We start from the raw sequence: 20,455 nt of genomic DNA, 5'->3' as shown, positions 1-20,455 counted from the left end.
ATATACAGGGTATCCGTAAAGTTACTATACAGTCTTACAAGTTACTATACAGACACCCTGTAATATATTAACAGTACAGTAAGATATTGTATTAAAATATTTATTTGTAACAAAAGAAATAAAAAGAAATAACACCTTTATGTTTATAAAAAAATCTCAGAAAATACACGTGTTACATCCGAAAAGACTGTAACAATCAAGGCAAACAATTTCTATGACAAATATTCAAATTGGAGGCCTTCAGCTCCAATACATTCTCGACAACGTGACACCACACTCTGACAAACTTTGGTGCACAAGTCACGATCAAGAAAAATAAATATTAACTATTAATACAAATATAATACAATAAAACAATAAGACTGTATAGTAACTTCACGGACACCCTGTACATATATATATATATATATATATATATATATATGTATAATCGCTTGTAAACAATTAAAATACCACAAGTATATTTATAGCACATTAATATCATCTTATTTGTAATATCGCACGTCTTACACGTGTGTCATTAAATAGTATACCTAAAAACAAATAAACAGAGATCTATATAAATCCACAAAAGATTCTTTAAGAAAAGGACAAAAGGAAGAAAAATAAACGGAATTCTATTAAAATCATATAAGCAAAAATTTTAAATAAAAACTTCTTAATTGTAGACTAGTCTTGGAAGTTATTTTAACCTTTAAAACTATACAAAAATATTTTTTATCATTCGTTAGAAACCCATTTAGTCAGTAAGTCATTTAATAACCTGCAATCACTGCATCAACTTGCTCTCTCGAATTCACTAAAGTACCTATGTAATTTAAGGGATCATCAGTTGTTTACCATGAAACACTGTTTCGGAGATTTAAAAAAACAAAACAGTATATTAAATCATGGCTCCCCAACAGTGTTGACCAAACACCACCTCCCTTAATCTTAAGAAGAACACATGTTACAGATATTAGATCTAGTTTTCTATTCTTTATTAATTTAGCTAACCTATTCCTGTTATAAAAATAAAATCATTACTTGCGAGATTCATCTGTTTCCAAATTCAAAATGGATATATTTTTTATTTGACCAGTCTTGTATTTATAAGATTAGGATTTATTAATTTGACTACAGCTCCTCCCCCACTATAATTAGTACTTTGTATATTTACATTCTTATTTATTGAAAATTAAATATATAAAGGTTAAAAATATGTATACATATATACATTTTTTATTTATTTTTTTCTTTATTTTTTTCTTTTCTTCTCATATATATATATATATATATATATATATATATATATATATATATATTAATAATAGGGATGATTCCCATATTTTTCCCGATTTCGATACATTTACTAATTACACAATAAATTCCTAATTCCGATACAATTACCAACTCCGATTCCTCAAAAATCTCTTAATATATATATATATATATATATATATATATATATATATATATATATATATATATATGTGTGTGTGTGTGTGTGTGTGTGTGTGTGTGTGTGCCTGTGTGCGCCAGTGTATACAGGATTAACTCGTAAACAAATTACCTGCCCATTATGAATATTGAAACACAATTACTAGGCGTAAATGTTCTAATGTTGGTTATATTTTGTTTGGTTTATTTTATTCAAATGAGACCTGGGTGAAAGCACTTTGTGAAAATTGAAATACTACTTTGTTTAAATTGTGTCAGCCATCAATAAAGGATTTGTCACTCAATGAGGAGCTCCCCTCTAGCCTTTAGCTATCTAACTCTATCTGCCGTGTGTGACCCATGTGTTGTATCAGGTCGCCTCTTCATCTCGTTCTGTTCCTTGCCTTTGGCATCTTATGTTCAGGAGATGTCCATTCCGTTGTCCTGATGGACCATCTGCTCTCATGTTGTCTAGCTACGTGCCCTGCCTATCTGTTTAGATGTTTTGATAGCAGTATTAGTGTCAATAAGTCTTGTTTGGTGGCGGATCCAGATGTTTGTCTTTCTGTCTTTTAGAGTAATGTTTAACATTATCCTTTCCATCTTCCTTTTGTGTGTGGATATCAGTTATTGAATATTCACTCAGATCTCATGTTTGCTGTATTTTCAGGTATATTATTTTTGAAAAACATCACATTTGAATATTAAAAATCTCAGTTTTTTTTTTTTGCATTTAATTTGGTTTCGTCTCATATTTCTTGCTGACGAATTGATTAGGTTTGTGCTAATGAAGCCAGGGATGGTTTCTGTCGCCGGGTTCGAATCTATCGACTGGTGTTAATCGTGGCACACTGCACTGATGATTCCCGAAAGGATGAAACACTAGTGTTTGTCGGTATGTAATAATTATTGTAGTCAATAATTATATATATATATATATATATATATATATAATCAATAATTATATATATATATATATATATATATATATATATATATATATATATATATATATATATATAATTATTAAATATCTACAGACACTAGTGTTTCATCCTTTCGGGAATCATCAATTCAAGGTGTCACGATTAAAAAAATGCTTTTTGACGTCTGTCAGAGTAATCTAATATTACATGTTCAGATTAGTATTCGAATCTATCGACAGGTGTTAATCCTGATACACTACTCTGATGATTCCCAAAAGGATGAACACTAGTGTCTGTAGGTATTTAATAATTATTATAGTATATATATATATAAATATATAAATATATATATATATATATATATATATATATATATATATATATATATATATATATATATACACTAGTGTTCCGGACACTAGTGTTCTATCTGTTCGGGAATCATCAGTGCAGGGTGTCACAATTAACACCAGTCGATAGATTCGAACATGGCAACAGAAGCTATCTCTGGCTTCATTAGCAAACGTCTAATCTACCAAGGAACCGTTAAGCATGAGAAATAATGTTGAAATTTAACCATCTATTTTGTAATGTATTTTAACGTATGTCCGAGCCATCTAATCATTATATGATTATCTGTGCATGTTCACCTATCATCCTTTTTTTTTTAAGATGGAAGTAGCCGATCGTCGAAGTTTTAAATTTATTACGACAGATATTCAAAATGTTCTCGCTTGACTAACATTGGATACTGACTGGTTACTTCCGACGCAGGCAGTATTTTGTCAAATACGAAATTCATTGTCTTCCACTTCAAGTAAAATTAAATTCTAACTTGATTATGTATCTGCTTGTCTATATATTTCTGCACATAACTTCATCAACCCTTTCTCTCTCTCTCTCTCTCTCTCTTTCTGTGTATGTGCGTGTGTTTGTCTGTGCGTCACACTTATTATAAATATCTAATTCCTTGTCTAGTGGAAAGTACAAGCTATTTCATTGGGAAAGCAACGTTGTATGGGCGCGGACGCGCGAATGGCTACTGCTCGGCTATTTCAATTCACAACGTCGATAATGACCTGACTATTTGCTTGAGAGCAACTGTCTTTCGGCGGCGGAGTCACGCTATTCTCTGAGGAAAGATGAAAGTGTGTTGAGTTTGTTTGGCAGCTAAAAGGAAGGCGGTCTTATCTCGAGCATTCCTTTAAACTCTATAAGACCGCTTGGAAATCTCTGGCACGAAAAGCCAGTCGCATGGTTTAGGTAAGAAAAGAGAAAAAGGAAACAAAACCTCAATGTCTGCATTCTATTATTTGCGGGTTGGAGTTGGACAGCGCAATGGCATGATGAGTTTAGTAGAGAATAGGGAGGTATTAAGATGAGAGAGGAGTTGGGCGATATGGCGATAGGAATTGGAAAGAGAACGAGAGCAGAATATATATATATATATATGTATATATATATATATATATATATATATATATATATCAAAAAAGAATTAGAAGTTGAATTGTTCTAATGATAAGACTCATGTATACATTAGTCAAAAGTTTCATCTCTCTATTTAAAATATTGACGGTGTGAAAATCTAATAATTCACCCCCCCGCCTAATGCAGGTACGTCTAAAGTAGAAATGTGTCAATCAATTCCTGATAAATGTTCACTGAGAATTGGTGGTGATTTTATATATATATATATATATATATATATATATATATATATATATATATATATATAGGGTGACCCTCCCCAAAACAGGCCCCAACTCTAATTAGGCCCCATTTCTTAGTGTTTTGTCCGAATGAAATGAAACTTTGTTCATAACTAGTTTATTATATTCAAAACATCACATCAAAACACTAGGGTCTTTGGCCTTTTTTTCTCCGTTGAGTGTAAAATGCTCAGAAAATTAATTGAATATCCTCTGTTTTTTTGGGTGGTCACCCTATACCCTATATATATATATATATATATATATATATATATATATATGTATATATATACCCAATATATATATATATATATATATATATATATATATATATATGCTAGCATTTCACCTCGGCGTTACCCGGGTGTTTGGATGTGTATGTTGAGCAATATATATATATATATATATATATATATATATATATATATATATATATATATATATATATATATATACACACACACATATATATATATATAAAGTTTTATACTAGCGTGGGTAACCGGCGTTGCCCGGGTGTTTGGAAGTGTGTGTTGAGCAAAAAAGAAAAAGTGGTAGTAGGAAGGCAAGCGTGAAGGATAAAATGAACAGGGGAAAACGACGTTTTTGCTGTTACGACCACCGCCAAATCGGAGGTGACGAAGGTGTTAATTAAGGCTAGACAATATATATATATATATATATATATATATATATATATATATATATATATATATATATGGCTTATTCCATGTCAAATCGACAAAATTAGGGGGGGGGACAAACCATGTCCGACACGGATTTTCTTCAAATTTGCTACGATTATAGATCTCCATGAAAGAAATTGAATGACACTTGTTAAACATCTCAAGGTCAAGGAGTTCTTTATATATGACGCTGACCTTTAACAAAAATGTGAATTTTTATGAAGTGACCAACTTTATAAGACGATATCTCTGTTGTTTATGGGCCAACAAAGTTAATTCTATGTTTTTTACTTTTTGACCTTTGTCTTTATGTAAATATTAATCAGTATCAAAATAGCTTTACAAGGATATCAAACTTGACCATATTGGGAAATATCAAACTGTTTAATATGAAGTCGCATGTACTAGGTGCCGCCATTTTGAATTTGCCCACTTTTTAAAACGCTTGTAATGATAGTTCTAGTGAAAGGGCCATCATAAAAATTAGAATATATACTTTCGTAAGATAGTCAACTCGTCTGTATAAATTTAAAAGAAATTGAAAGAACGGGTTTTGAGCTAATTCAGGTTAAAAGTTAAGGTCAAGGTCAATTTTTTTAATTAGACCTTGAAAAAATATTATGAAATAAAATTATAGATCTATCTAAGTACTTTAAAATTATATATAAATGAACATTGTACGCCCATAAACAACAGATATCGTCTTATAAAGTTGGTCACATATTCATAAAAATCACATTTTTGTAAAAGGTCAAGGTCGTATGTCAGGAACACCAATGTTTTTAGATCCAGCTTGCTTGGTAAAATCCATGTTATACGCTCTCTACATCCGTTTGGTAATAATGTCCAAGCTATATACTGGGTAATCCGCATAGCTGTGTAGATATCCGAATCGGGCAAGTGTTTGTATAAATTTGTTTGTGGGTCCAGCGATAATAATTCAAAGTCTGGTGGAAACCTTTTCATTAGAAGTCTATATTATTTTTAGTGGGGCGAAGTGTTAGGGAGAGTAGGTAGTGGTAAGTGGTAGGAAGTGGGGTGAAACATATGTGCATATTCATCCCCATATACATATGAACACACATATACACATATACATACATACACACACATACACACACAGACATATACACATATATACATATACACACATATGTATAAACACACACACACACACATATATATATATATACATATATATATATATATATATACATAAACACATACATACATATACATGAATAGATATCTCTTCAAATAGAATTCAAAGGATCATAAAGTTTGACCGGTTGCTTAATTGAGGTCAGGTCGTGTACTAGATGTAGAGACTTAGTTCGGGAAAGGGATGAGGAGGAACAAGAAGAATATAGAGATAAGAACAAAAACAAAAATAAAGATAAAAATAAAATAAAAGGATGGGCCAAATACGTAAATGGAATAGTTCGTTTTTTCCATATTTTTCCTAGTTTCATCTCAAATGTTATTGTCAGTTTAAATCGTATTTGTTCCGTCAACTCAAGTTATATATACTGCACATGGGGTGCTAATTATTACTAATTTTATACGTATCTATATTTCCCTTCGAAAGGAGGATTGACATAAGGTTTAGAATATACTAATGTTTATGAGCTAATTGTGAAACCAATCCTAAGATTATTGATGGAACGTTTTATCTTTGTTTTATGATCCTTACGGTAATAGTTCAATGTTAAATAAGCTGAAACAAAGGTAATAAAGTAATGATAATACCTTACTGGAAAACGTTTAAAATCAGTAATATCCATAACATTATGCTATTTAATAATATTTAACTGGGGAAATTTTCTACAACTGCATTCGAATATACACAAAGTTACCTATAAATATATATATATATATATATATATATATATATATATATATATATATATATGCACACAGATAGACAGATAGATATAGAAAGAAGTATATATATATATATATATATATATATATATGCATATATTTATATACAGACAGATGGAGAAAGAGAGAGATAGAGAAAGAGAGAGAGAGAGAGAGAGCGAGAGAGAGAGAGAGCGGGGATTAAAAATATTTTAAAAAAAATCATATGTCCATCAACGTTTTGTCTTTATTTTAAGACTTTTTCTGGATTAATGAATTGACGAAATTAAAATACCAGAAAAATATTGGAAAAATGTATTTGTTGTAATGAAAAGTACTCCTTTCGTTTATTTCAAAATGGTTGAAAATTTAAAAAAAACATATAGCGTTGTGAAAGAGAGTAAAGGGTATTTTACGTTATATAGACGTTGATATATTTAAAAAGATATGATGCAATATAAATTCTTTTGGGAATTAATAACACCGTTGTAATTCAAATGTCCTGGCCTACAAATTCTAGTGTTGCTATAAAAGTAAAGCCGACTATTTTTTTTTAACTAAAAAAGTTCAAGAAATACAAAAACAGAAGTGGTACCATTAAAACGAGTGATTTTTTTTTTTTAAATCTCAGAATTGATTTTTCTATATAATCACTACCATTCCCAATGAACTTTTATCAGGAATTCATTAACACATCTCTTTTGCTGACGTATGTATGCATAATTCAGTCATTCTAACAAAACAATTTACAGCCCCTTCTAATACATTATGGTGGAAAAACAAAAATGGGAGACGTTAGTTTCCGAACGCGTCTCATACACCAAAACAATGCACAGAGAAAAATATAAAATATTTTTAAAATTGGCAAGGACGGTAAGTCTTTAATTGTCTGCTTCAAGTGGATTTACACAAAAACATGACATGGCCAAAATTGTTCCGTGTGGAAATGGATAAAAAGTTGACGAACTCAGATCAAAAACGCTGAACGATCCGTTAGGATTTGGTTTCGCCTCAGAACTCAATCGTTCCTTCTTCGTTTGTAAAGAAATAAAGAAACGCGATCGGTTCAACTGTCCAAGCCGGCCATCTTGGAAGAGTCAGTATATCGAGCCAGATCAGAAAAATCCTTTCGTGCTGACGTTTTTGCTTTGGTCACCTTTGATACGCGTATTATTTTTACGAAGAGCGTTTCAAAAGTAATGTCTCTTATTTTTTCCGTCCGAATAGATCAGAAAAGGAGTACAGGTTGCATTGTTATAATGATTAGACTCGTGTATTCATTAGCAGAAAGTTTCATTTCTCTGTTGCAGATATTGACGGCGAGAAAATCTAATAAAGCAACGCCTATCATGCACGTACGTCTGAACTAAAGATGTGTCGATGAATTCCTGAGAAAATTTCACTGAGAATGATGGTGATTATATATATATATATATATATATATATATATATATATATATATATATATATATATATATATATATATTATACATATATTATATATATAATATAAGGGGACAAAAATTCCTCATGTTAATGGTACCACTCCTGTCTTCGTATTTCTTCAACTTTTTGAGTTAAAAAGATACGAACCTTTATTTTGTACCAAACCTCGTATGACAAAGCGCGTTACATAAGCTTATGATTATTACGAGAACATGTCAGTCGTGAGACAGCACATCCATTGTTGCTTGCTGGCAAAAGTGCACTGAGAATGGTCGTGACTATGTAGAAAAGTTAAGTCTAGCGCACATGAGATCGCTCGTTTAAGTAGTACCTCTCCCGTCTGCGTAGCTTTTCAACGTTTTGAGTTAGAAAATAGGTTTTACTTTTGGATCGAATTTCGTAATATTCGTTATGACGTGTACTGATTTAGTGTTTCGGCTAGTGAATAACAGTAAACCATTTCTCAGATATCTGCCGACGTTAAGTAAGACTTATTACAACATATCAGCCGTGAGATTGCATACCTTCAGCTGACAACATAAGGATAAGCCTAAAAACGTCTGTGCTTTACTTTGCCATATCGTATGCGGTATTTATAAAATAATGGCATGAAAGCATTCATAACTCAAAAAGTATCACTCTGATTAGGCTTAAGTTCTGCAGTGTTCTTTATTTATGGATATCGCTCCAGGCAAAGCAGGGAGCCCTTTCGTGTAAGTAGCTAAAATACTAAACTAAAGATAAAAACCCTTCAGCCTTTGACAGACTATGGATACTCTTCGTGGGGGTACCTGCGCGTGAGATTTTAGTGGCAGGTGCGCAATCTCCAACCACACCTCTCCTGAGTCAACGTTGTTAAATACCAGTGGCAAGTTGAGTGTATGTCCAGAACGACTGGAAATAAATTCCGATCTAAGTAGACAGCACATATAGCGCCTAGAATTCCCAAATGGTTTACCATCTGATACTAACCAGTCTCAATGTTTCTTAACTTCGGTGATCTGACGAAAGCCGGTGTGTCAACGCGATTATGCCGTATAGCTAAAGATGTCAGAAGAATAGACTCCGACTCAGAAAACAGCAGTTCTTCCTCGTTTGTCAGAATTCTCGTTTGTTGAACGTAAAGAAACATCGCTCATAGAATGAGAGGCCTAAAGGACACAAAATATATAGAAACCGGAACAGTAAGAGTTCCCCCATCTCATCCGCACAGTAATTCAAAAGAGAGACAAGAAGTCTTCATTTCGCAGATGTTTGGCAACGTTTCACTATTCTACGTCACTTCTGGAACACGGCGTCGTGTTCACAACGTCACTATTCGTTCTTCAGCAATTTGCTAACTTTATTTTCCATAACCAATACTAGCCAAGTACGTCCTAAAATGGAGTACTGCTGCCACATTTGGGCAGTAACCGCTCGCCTTGCCTTATCCTGCATTGATACAGTTCAAAACGGAAAATTAGTATATGGTGCCCTTTTCTTTTCCTTGCAACTTCTATTCCACAGAAAAGACGTTACAGGCCTGTATTTAATTTATTGTTTTCGTGGCAAATGCTAGTCTGAGCTTTAATCTATGGTCTCTACTTACAAAACTTTCACAAAAAAAATGCTCGACTACAAACAGTCACTATCAACAATTTTCCCCATTCTCTTTCTGTGCCTGAATCTAAATGCAGTTTCCATGAATAACGCTTCTTTCCTAGAACTGTCCGTCTTTAGAACACTGTTTCGCTGGCCTGCTTCCTGGTTGATTACAATATGGTAGCTTTCAAGTCCAATGTAAATAAGTTCTTGTTGGGCCGCCCCTTTAAATAATTCAAATTCTACCACATCTACGCCATTAATGATTACGACATTACCATCTTACAGTCATTACTATTATCATCGATAGCCGTCGGGCTTTGATTAGTGATGATTTTCTTGTAAAAAAGATCTTAATAGTGTTACACACGAGAGTTGGGATGAACACTTCTAAAGCGTAACCCAAGTCGCTTCTGATAAGTAATTTTTGATAGAAAACTATAATTATCAATGAAATAGGGGTAATCTCTTTATAATCATGAATTTGAAAATTATGTGATTTAAGGATGAGAATAAAAATTTGTTATACTAAAAGGTGAATTACGAGGTAGAAATACCTTCATTCATTCCCGGCTTACGTCGGAATTTTTGCTTAATAATATAAGCACAGGGCTCAGGGATTATTTAATTATTTTTTCTATTATATTCTTCACAGATATATTTTTAATATTTTATCGTTCTTCAGTAGGCATATATTTTAACTAGCGAAAGAGGAGATAATGCCAGGGAGGATAGTATAATAATGAAAGAATGCATCCAACACTGCGCCCCTAAAAGATTCTTAGGAAAATAATCTATTGAGAATAGAAAATATATTTAAATACTCCAAAGGAAACAGGACTGCCTTGCTATATTCTCATGACAACAAAACAGCTACTACACTTTACCCCCTAAAAAAACCTAATACCCCGAAAGGTGGTGTAATGACAGATACTAAACAACTCCCTCCAAAAATTAGTGAAGGTTATGCTTGGGTGGATAATATAATTAAAACACATAGATATACACTACATTTCTCAAAGAGAGGTGATATTATAATAGAACAGATAGTCCACTACTTTCTAATAAAATGAGTATTGAAAGATATTATAGACTTTTTTTTACATAGGAATCACCACTTATCAAGACCCTGAGACCATTCGAGGATAAGGGTTATTGAGTGTACAGCAATAAATGGGACAATATCATAGTAGTCGTTATTAATGATAGATTGGATTACTTATGGGGGCGGTTCATCAAGAATTTGTTTATATTGGACTTGGAAAGAACCAAGTTGGAGTCAGCTAGGAAACAGGGAAACGGAAGGGAGTTCCACAGGCGAGCAGTTCTGAGAAAGAAACATTGTTTGTGGAATGTACGTTTTGATTTAGGCACAGTTAAAGAGTGGGGAAAGTTATTGACAGTGGTTTCATCTAGACAGGTGTTTTTCGAGAAAGATTGGCGAGGGGGAACCAGAGATTGGAGCTCAGACGAACACTTACCGTGGAAAGAACGATAAAATAAAGGCGGGCCCGCAAGGTCTCTGCTGTGGGAAAAAGGTTGTAGGGAAGAGTATATTACAACAGAATCTAATAGGCGTAATTGTATAGTTTGGTTTCACACATATTTCGAATCTCCATTAGTAATAGAATATATAATCGTTTAGAATTAATAAAAGGCCTGTTATAGTTTAAGCCTCATGCAAAAAGACACCAAGGGACCGTTAGTAATACAAGATATGCTAGTTTGAAATAGAAGTAATAGTATAACCTTGGCTTCGTACAGAAAGATACTAACTCTTCATTCATAAACGATACAATAGTTTGAAATAAATATAAGTAATAGTATAGCCTTGGTTTCATGCAGATAGACACCAAATTATCATTAATAAAAGAAGTTTGGTATTATTAGGAATTATAGTACAGCTTCGGCTTTCTATAGAGAGACACCAACTTATCATTAGTAACATGAAATAAAATTGTTTGGAATTAACAGACAGAATGTTATCGTTTCGGCTTCATAAAATATATTTTAAGCATGCATTAATAATATAAGATACAATAGTTAAGAATTAGTAGAAGTACTAGTATAGTTCAGGCTTCAATACAGAGAAATATGAAATCTCTATTATGAATAGAAGATACAGTAGTTTTAGATTAATAGTAGTAAAAGCAGAGACCAACTTATCGTTGGTGATACATGAGCGCTCGACATGACGTAATATGAGACCTCATGTTTTATTCTGACGAATTAGACCGTCTGGTACAAGAGAAAAACTCGGAATCTTCAACGTCGAAAAGGTTAAATTTATTGATTTCACATTCCAATTCCGATTCACAAATGAAGCTATTGTCTCGGTTTGCTTTCTTGAATTCACTCCCATCTCGAAATAGACGGCAGGGAGGAAGAACCAGGGGAAGAGGGGGCAATGGCGAACATTATCTGAAACCATACATAACCGCAGCCGCGTCTTAACGATGAATGAACCTCGCTCAAAGACTTGCTACGGGGTACAACTGTCCATTTCAAAACAACATGCCCCCTTAAGGTGAAGACGGTCGAAAACTGAACCTAGGGATCAATTTGGTTTTAGAATCCGAAGAGAGATTGAAATCCGATGGCCGGTGTTGACCTGTCCGTGGAAACGGCCGACGGCCTTTTCTGTAACCTATGAAATACGTTAAGAAGTTCAAAGGTCATTAGATTGAACTTTTAAACATAATCTTATGATGGTAAGAATTTCGTTAGTTAAAGTTGAGAAGGATAAAATATAATAATTTATTAGAATTTACAAGTTAAGAAGCTAATAGAACGCAATTTCTTTTTAAAGTAAACATTAATTTATTTAAATTGATGTTCATTTATGATTTCCGTTGTACTAGTTTCTTGATTTACAAATTCTAATTGAAATTCACACAACGTTTACACCGGTGAAAAATATTTAATATAATTTTATATTAGGTATCTTCGGCATTTCGTACATAAATTATTCACTTAGAAAACAGGATGATGTAGCATATTATTTTTTTACGATTAGTTCCGATGCACAAGATAACATTCGTGTAAAGAACACAGACTTGTAATTTCTGTCATTCACTGGCTAGGCAGAATAAAATATCGATTTTATAGATCAACCACATCAGTGTAGCTATTACACTTTAACTTCTTAAACGTGTTTATACGCTTGTTTTGCGCTCTAGTATTTTACGTAATTTTCCCGCATACATTCAATGTTTTTTCTACTTTTTTAAGTATATTAGCATGGGAGCCCGGTGTTGCCCGGATGTTTGGAGGTGTATTTTTAGCAAATTCTTTTAAACTTTGACCCCTATTATGACTCCTTAAAATTTATTGTCTTGGGCTCAAATTAAGTTATTAAGTTAGATCCATGTCCAAGGAACCTATGTCTTAAATTTCAAGTGTTTAGACCCAAAATTGGCGGAGGAGTTTGGTAGAGATCTCAAAGGTTAAATCGTTGAAGTTTAACCCTTACCAGCCAAATTTCTGGTCGAAAACACCTTACAAAAATTTTCTCAAATCTCTGTATCCTGTATATCAAATTTCGAGTTTGTAGACTTTTAATTGACAGTGCTATTGTGAAGGGAAATACACACACACACATACACACACACACACACAGTCACAGACACTTTTATAGATATACTAGCATGGGTGCTCGGCGTTGCCCGGGTGTTTGGAGGTGTATGCTGAGCAAAAAACAAACAAAAAAGATCAATTTTTTAAACTTTGACCCCTATTATGACCCCTTAAAATTTATTGTTTTGGGCTCATATCAAGTTATTAAGTTAGATCCATGTCCAAGGAAACTATATCTAAAATTTCAAGTTTTTAGACCCCAAAGTGTCGGAAGAATTTGGTAGAGTTCTCAAGAGTTAAATCGTTAAACTTTGACCCTTAACAGGCAAATATCTGGCCGAAAACCGATCACATAAGTTTTCCCAAATCTCAGTACCCTGTATATCAAATTTCGAGTCTGTACACTGAAAATTAACAGAGTTATTGCGAAGGAAAATGTACACAGACACACAGACATATGGACACACAGACACACAGACACGTTCACTTTTATAGCACTTCAGCCCGGCGTTGCCCGGGTGTTTGGAGGTGTATGTTGAGCAAAAAAAAAAAAATAAAAATAAATAAATAAATAAATAAAAAGAGGTAAATTTTTCTTAAATTTAACCCTATTATGACCCCTTTGTTTTGGGCTCAAATCAAGTTATTAAGTTACATCCATGTCCAAGGAACCTGTATCTTAAATTTCAAGTGTCTATACCCAAAATTCTCGGAGGAGTTTGGTAGAGTTCTCAAAGGTCAAATCATTGAACTTTGACCCTTAACAGGCAAATGTCTGGCCGAAAACCGATCACATCGATTTTCCCAAATCTCCATACCCTGTATATCAAATTCCGAGTCTGTAGATATGAAATTGACAGAGTTATTGCGTAGGGAAATTTACACACACAGACAGACACACAGACACACAGACACACAGATAGATAGACACGTTCACTTTTATAGATATATAGATAGATAGATCAAGTAACAGGTTTAAATATATGTTATGGATATAATGCGTGAATTCCCATTTTCTTCTTTTCTATTGGTGACTGACTTTTCATAGTTCACCTCGTCGCTTTTTTTTTCATTCACCGCCGGCATCTACTGTTCATCTAGCTTTCGATGCTGCATACATTCTTTCGTCCAGTGGTCGCTTGATACGTGTTCAGTAGTGCTAAAGAATTCAAACTTCTTTTTACCCATAAAGAAAATATGAAATCTTTGCTGCGACTTTTTAAAAGATGTTTTGTCTAAGAGAGAAATGACTCGTATAAGAGAATGAAAGAGAGAGAGAGAGAGAAAGTGATACAGAGAGAACGAGAGAGAAAGAGACAAATGTTCTCTTAACTAATTAGTTAACTTATCTTCTTAAAATAAAATAGCTTGGCTTAGCGAATAGTTGTTTTAGGAGAAACATTTCACTTTTAGCGATTATCAAATTTTTCTTAGAGCACCAGGGACAAAATCTACTGTACCGCTCCCATAGAATAAATTAATTTTAAAACGTCCATTTGCCTTTCTGTTTGAACCATTTACCTTTGTAACACACCTCTAATTCCCACCTGAGGACTATTCTGTTTGCAAATTTCGTGTCACCTTGATAGGCACTCAGTGCTCATGTATTTAACCCATAGTTGGAACCCTAACAGGTACTGCCACTTAGGGTCAGAGTGGACCTGGGAGCAATTGTAATTAAAGGGTGGCTCCACACTCCTCAAAACCCACAAGCTGGGGCCACACCACTGGATATAGTTTAAGGTCATATCCAGGACCCCCATTGAGGGACTTTTACCCTCTGCAGGGAGGCAGTCGGTGTATTCTAATGCCCCACCGACAGGGCCAGGATATCAAAAGTGTATTTGAGAAGTTTTATCACCACACACGTAGAAAGGACCAACCTAAAAAATAAACTGTAGGCAGATTTTTTTATAAGACAAGGGCGCGTTCGGAATGAATGTTCCTTTTTAAGGCACAATTGAACTATAATACCTGACTTTTCTACGTTTAACTTAATTAAAGTAGTTATGTAAAAATAATTTACAACTGGTACTTTGATAAGACGGGCGTATTTGACATGAATATTTCTATTTAGGCCAGAAATGAAAGCATGATAATCGACTTTTACAATTTAAACTTCAAGTGAAGCCGTTATTTACAGATGATTTTATAAAATCAACAGTAGATTCTCTACAGTGCAATGTAGATTATAATATATTGTGAACAAAGTCACTGCGGAGAGGCATGTGAATTTTCTTCTTTATACATTTCTGGGGTTCTTGACTAAAGCAGGAAGTCGATTTTATTAACAAAAAAAAACAAAAACGGCGATTTTACCGATTTCGATAACAATTAAAGTATGGGAGTATTAAACATATGTTGATCCGTATCCAATCCCAGGTGTCGTCAGGTCTCCATGCTAATAATTGTATATGTTCGACTTCAGACAGACATAAAATCTATATACTAATAAGATATGTATATGGTACTTTCTGTGCAACGTTTACATTCGGGGCGATGGTTATGTACCTCCATTTTTTTCATAAATAATTTTACCAAGAATTCTTCATAAGTTTTGGTTTCGGTTTCGATTATGGCTGAAGAAACTCAAATTATATATATATATATATATATATATATATATATATATACATATTTTGTCATGAGGTTTTATTTCTGTTTCGATACAAGCTAATGCAACCAAGTTATATGAATATATATATATATATATATATATATATATATATATATATATATATATATATATCTTTTTTGAAATCTCAACTTTATAATAAATAACATTAACTCTATAATAATATATACAGAAATCTGCAAGAATTAAACTATCATATTCAAGCATATTTTACGACCGAGCTTTGCCGAGCGTTCGTGCTAGCCTAGATAAATAGTTTTGCAGTTTTATAAAAAAAAACAAAAAAAACGTTACAATAATATCAGAGCATCTCCATTTACACTGAACATCTACAATGCCAACATCAATATATTATATACAAATGAGTCCTCAGTGGAATTTTCCGTTCGTCTCTATTAATAATAGAAGTAATAGTATATTCAGAGCGACAGATACAGAATCTCTGTTTGTAGAATAGAAGTAATGACAAATCTCCAGTAGTAATCGACGTAAGAGTTTGGTTTCAATTTCAGACAGACAGATACCGAATCTCCACTAGTAATAGATGCGCAGAAAATAAAAAAATATATACACACGCATTTTGTGCAAATTTATTCTTTTCGCGCTTAAAATTGGTTTTACAATATTTAAATTTAACTCGAAAAAAAAAATCGTATCAGATGTTTGTATAAAAACGAATAGTCGTACGTCTTTTGTTTAATATTCTGTTTCGCAATAAACTATCGACAAACGCGGGAATATTCCACGCTGCTCTATTAAATATATTTCTACAAAGCAACTTTCCCGTTTATCTCATACATGCATATGGTATAAACGATTTTATTTGCATTATCCATTCGTATATTGATATTTCCATGTATAAATTATGCATGCAGCATAGCTGTTCTGTGCATTTATGGATATATTATAAATTGTGGAATTGTATAGAGATTTTTGAATATGAAAATTAAAAAAAATATATACATCTTCTTTGTGGCATTTCTTTATTCCTTATTCTTTGCTGTAATCATCATCATCATCATCATCATCATCATCATCATCATCATCATCATCTCTTTCTTCTTTATTTTCATCCCTTTACAAGACAAACAATACATATTGCCACTTGAACGTACGGGGCTTTTATGCCCACTTATATTAATTAGTAATGACATTATTACAGAGTAGAATGATAATATTGACGCTCTAGAAAAGACGACATAATTCCATTTCCATTTGAGAAAAAAAACGGTTTTCTGTTTTTTTTTTGCAGACAGTCTACGAGTTAGCCAGTTGTGTACAAATCCCAAGAGCGATAGGAGCCTTCTATCATGTCTGAAAGTGACACAATGTTCAACGAGCGAGATTTGGAGATGCGCCGCTGTACAGCTCATGATCTAAGTTATAACAACAAGACCATAGCCAACACCTTCAAAATGTGTCACTAGATTTCCAAGAATAACAGATACGTGCCCAGGGTGATAACGCAAAGTTTCCGGTAACGGTTATGGTCTTTAATGTGGTTTCGAGGAGGGCCATATTATGCCACTTCACCTTTTCAAGTGGGTTTAAAAGTGAACACCAAAATTTACCCGGATGTGGTGAAGAGTGTGATGAGCCCCTGGTGCAATCTAGCAGACCTTCGGTCTATCAGTAGGACTCAGCATCGGCCCACTAGTTCAAAGAGACCCAGGCTTGGCTTCAGAAGAAGTACTACGAATTTTTACCCTTCTCTCGCTGCTTCCTCTTCTCCCCCGACCTGAACCTTTGTTTGGTCATACGTAGAGAACATCACCAACATCGAAGCCAACCTGATTGCTGCCATCCGCCGAGTATTCGCCGAGCTCCCGCTGGCGCTAGTGGAAAATGCGTACACTCAGTTCCGGAATCGTATCGAGGCGTTGATTGAGACTAAAGGCAGCTATATTAAATAGATGTCAGCTCTACTACATAATCAAGTTAACTTTCTTTAGGGCGACAATTTTATCGTTCCACCTGATGTAAGTGAGAATGTAAGTGTGTGTGAGGAAAACTGTCAACCTATATACTCAACGAATTTTTGATCTACAACCTTGAAATTTGTTTATAAGGTATTCAGACACATGAGAAACATCTTAATCGGGTTTCATCTAGACAGGGAAAGGGCTGCTGATGCGTCAGCGTAAAAAAATTGGTACATAGGTGTCATCGTATTTTTATATGTCTACTGTTTCACGACTGTGCATGCGCGAACCGTTCACGTGACAGCTTAAATATGTTAAGAAAAAGTAGGTTTAGAAACACTTTATATACATCGAAGCAAGATGGCTTAATGGTTATCATACTTAATTCACTGTCTTTAGGTTTTAAATAAGATCTCAGCTCGAGTATTTTTTAATTACTTGAGAAAAAAATGCATCCTACTCGCATGCACATGTCTCAGTCTCTTTCCGTTTTTTTACTTCATTTATTTTAGAAATTGAATTTTACGTTTATAATCGGGCAACGTCAGGTACATCCGCATATATATATATATATATATATAAAGATGGAGAAAGTGAGGAGGCCTGACTTTCGAAAACTTTTTACCCGAATACGATGTTCAGCATGTTAAAAATATACCTTTTGTTGTAAAAATCTAATAGATAAACATCTGAAGTAGTTGGTGGGGACAGGATTTTTATGGACACATAAATCATAAAATTGCCTACCCACTAATGAAACAGCTGTAATGGAAAAAATCCAGGAAATAAACGAAGGTTATAAAAAAGAAAACGTGAGTCTTTGAATTATCAACAAAATTTTATACTATATATATATATAAATATAAATTTTACACTATATATATATATATATATATATATATATATATATATATATATATATATATATATATATAAATATAAATTTCCACTAATATATATAACCAATTTGAAGTAATACATGATTACTTCATTTAATCGCATAAATTAATATACGAAAGTATAAATTTATGCGTAAACTTTAAGTATTTACTTCAACAGTGCTCAGTACGTAGGTAGAGCTAGGTAGTAAGTTATAAAATATATATGTATATATACATATTTTCTGATTTAGAGTAGGTATATATGAAATGATAAATATATATATATATATATATATATGTATATATGAAAAAGAAAACCTAAAATAGATAAATGGTAGTAATCAACGGACACCATCAGGATTGAGTTAAAAATGCTTATGTTGGTTGGTTGGTTGTCTTTGTTTTACGGCATATCAACCCTTTTCAGGCTATTTAATGCCGAATCCAGTGATTTTGAATAACATTTTTTTAATAGAATATATTTCTTTTTTGTAAATATAGAGAATTATTCCACCCTCGAAAATTCCTTTAAAATTACTATTCTTTATATGTTTTCGGGCTCGCTGAAAACGAAAATAACGTTTAAAATTATGGCAAAAGTTTCCAAGATATGAAGAAATGTTAGTTTTTTAAAGTGAGGATCACTTTTTAATATTAATTTAACGTAAAATGAGCACCCACTTTGTGTCCACACATTTTTCTTTCCACCCTCGAAAAATCCTTTAAAATTTCCACTAATGTTTAAAATTACAAGAAAGAAGTAGTTTCAAAGATATGAAAAAATGCACTCAATTTATGTTCACATGAACTTAAGGATGAATTGAATGACCTTAAGAATGACTTAAATGCTTAAAAAATAACTGGAATCCTTCAAAAACAACTTCAATGAGCTGGAGAATGACTTGAATGGCTTTGAGACTGACTGATTGTAAAGTGGGTGATCATTTTACATTAAATTAATACAGAAAAGTTTATATCACAATTAGTACAGCATGTAGTAAGACAGATACTAAACTTTGATCTTGTCCCCACACATGGTCTTTGCCGGAACAGATACTATACTTTGATCTTAGCCAAAAGGCCAAGAAAAGCTGTATTTATTTGCTCCCCCACCGAGCAAATTAGGCACAAGGCCGTTTTTTAATGTGTGGAGTGAAGGGGAAATGGAGACCAGCTCCCCGGAGAGTAGGGGGGGCTGGATAGTGACAATTGGTATGAAGGGTTGCCCCTACATTGACCAAGGTCTTATACGTGGGGTTTCCCCACATATGGTCTTTGCTTGCAGTATCTGCCGGAACAGATGGTGTTTATTTGCTCCCCCATTGAGCAAATTAGGCACAAGGCCGTTTTTAATGTGAGGTAAAAACCAGCTCCCCTAAAAGTAGGCAAAAAGGGGTCACTCTGGTTACCAAAAATAATAATTGTCCCAGTATAGAGGGTTTCCCCTCCATTGACTGGTACAAATTATCTTAAGTGCAGCATCTGCCGGAACAGATACTACACTTTGATCCCGGCCCGAAGGCCAAGAAAAGCTGTATTTATTTGCTCCCCCACCGAGCAAATTAGGCACAAGGCCGAAATTTAATGTGAGGAGTGAAGGGGAAATGGGGACAAACTCCCCGGGGAGTAGGGGAGCTGGATAATGACAATTGGTATGAAGGGTTGCCCCTACATTGACCAAGGTCTTATATGTGGGGTCGCTCCCACATATGGTCTTTGCTTGCAGTATCTGCCGGAACAGATACTATACTTTGATCTTGGCCAAAAGGCAAGGAAAAGCTTAAAAAGCTAAGAAGAATATCTATTAA

At 33.5% G+C, this 20,455-nt stretch overlaps 1 pseudogene; it reads right to left on the bottom strand.

The window, feature by feature from the left end:
* Window positions 1-19,579: 19,579 nt before the first annotated feature.
* LOC145249904 (U2 spliceosomal RNA) lies at window positions 19,580-19,740 on the bottom strand (annotated as a pseudogene).
* Between the last annotated feature and the right edge of the window lie 715 nt (window positions 19,741-20,455).

This window comes from Euprymna scolopes, chromosome 28 (assembly GCF_053919585.1).
Source record: "Euprymna scolopes isolate OS-2025 chromosome 28, ASM5391958v1, whole genome shotgun sequence".
Lineage (NCBI taxonomy): Eukaryota > Metazoa > Mollusca > Cephalopoda > Sepiida > Sepiolidae > Euprymna > Euprymna scolopes.
The sequence above is the reverse complement of the archived record's forward strand: the minus strand, read 5'-3'. Positions and strand labels throughout refer to the sequence as shown.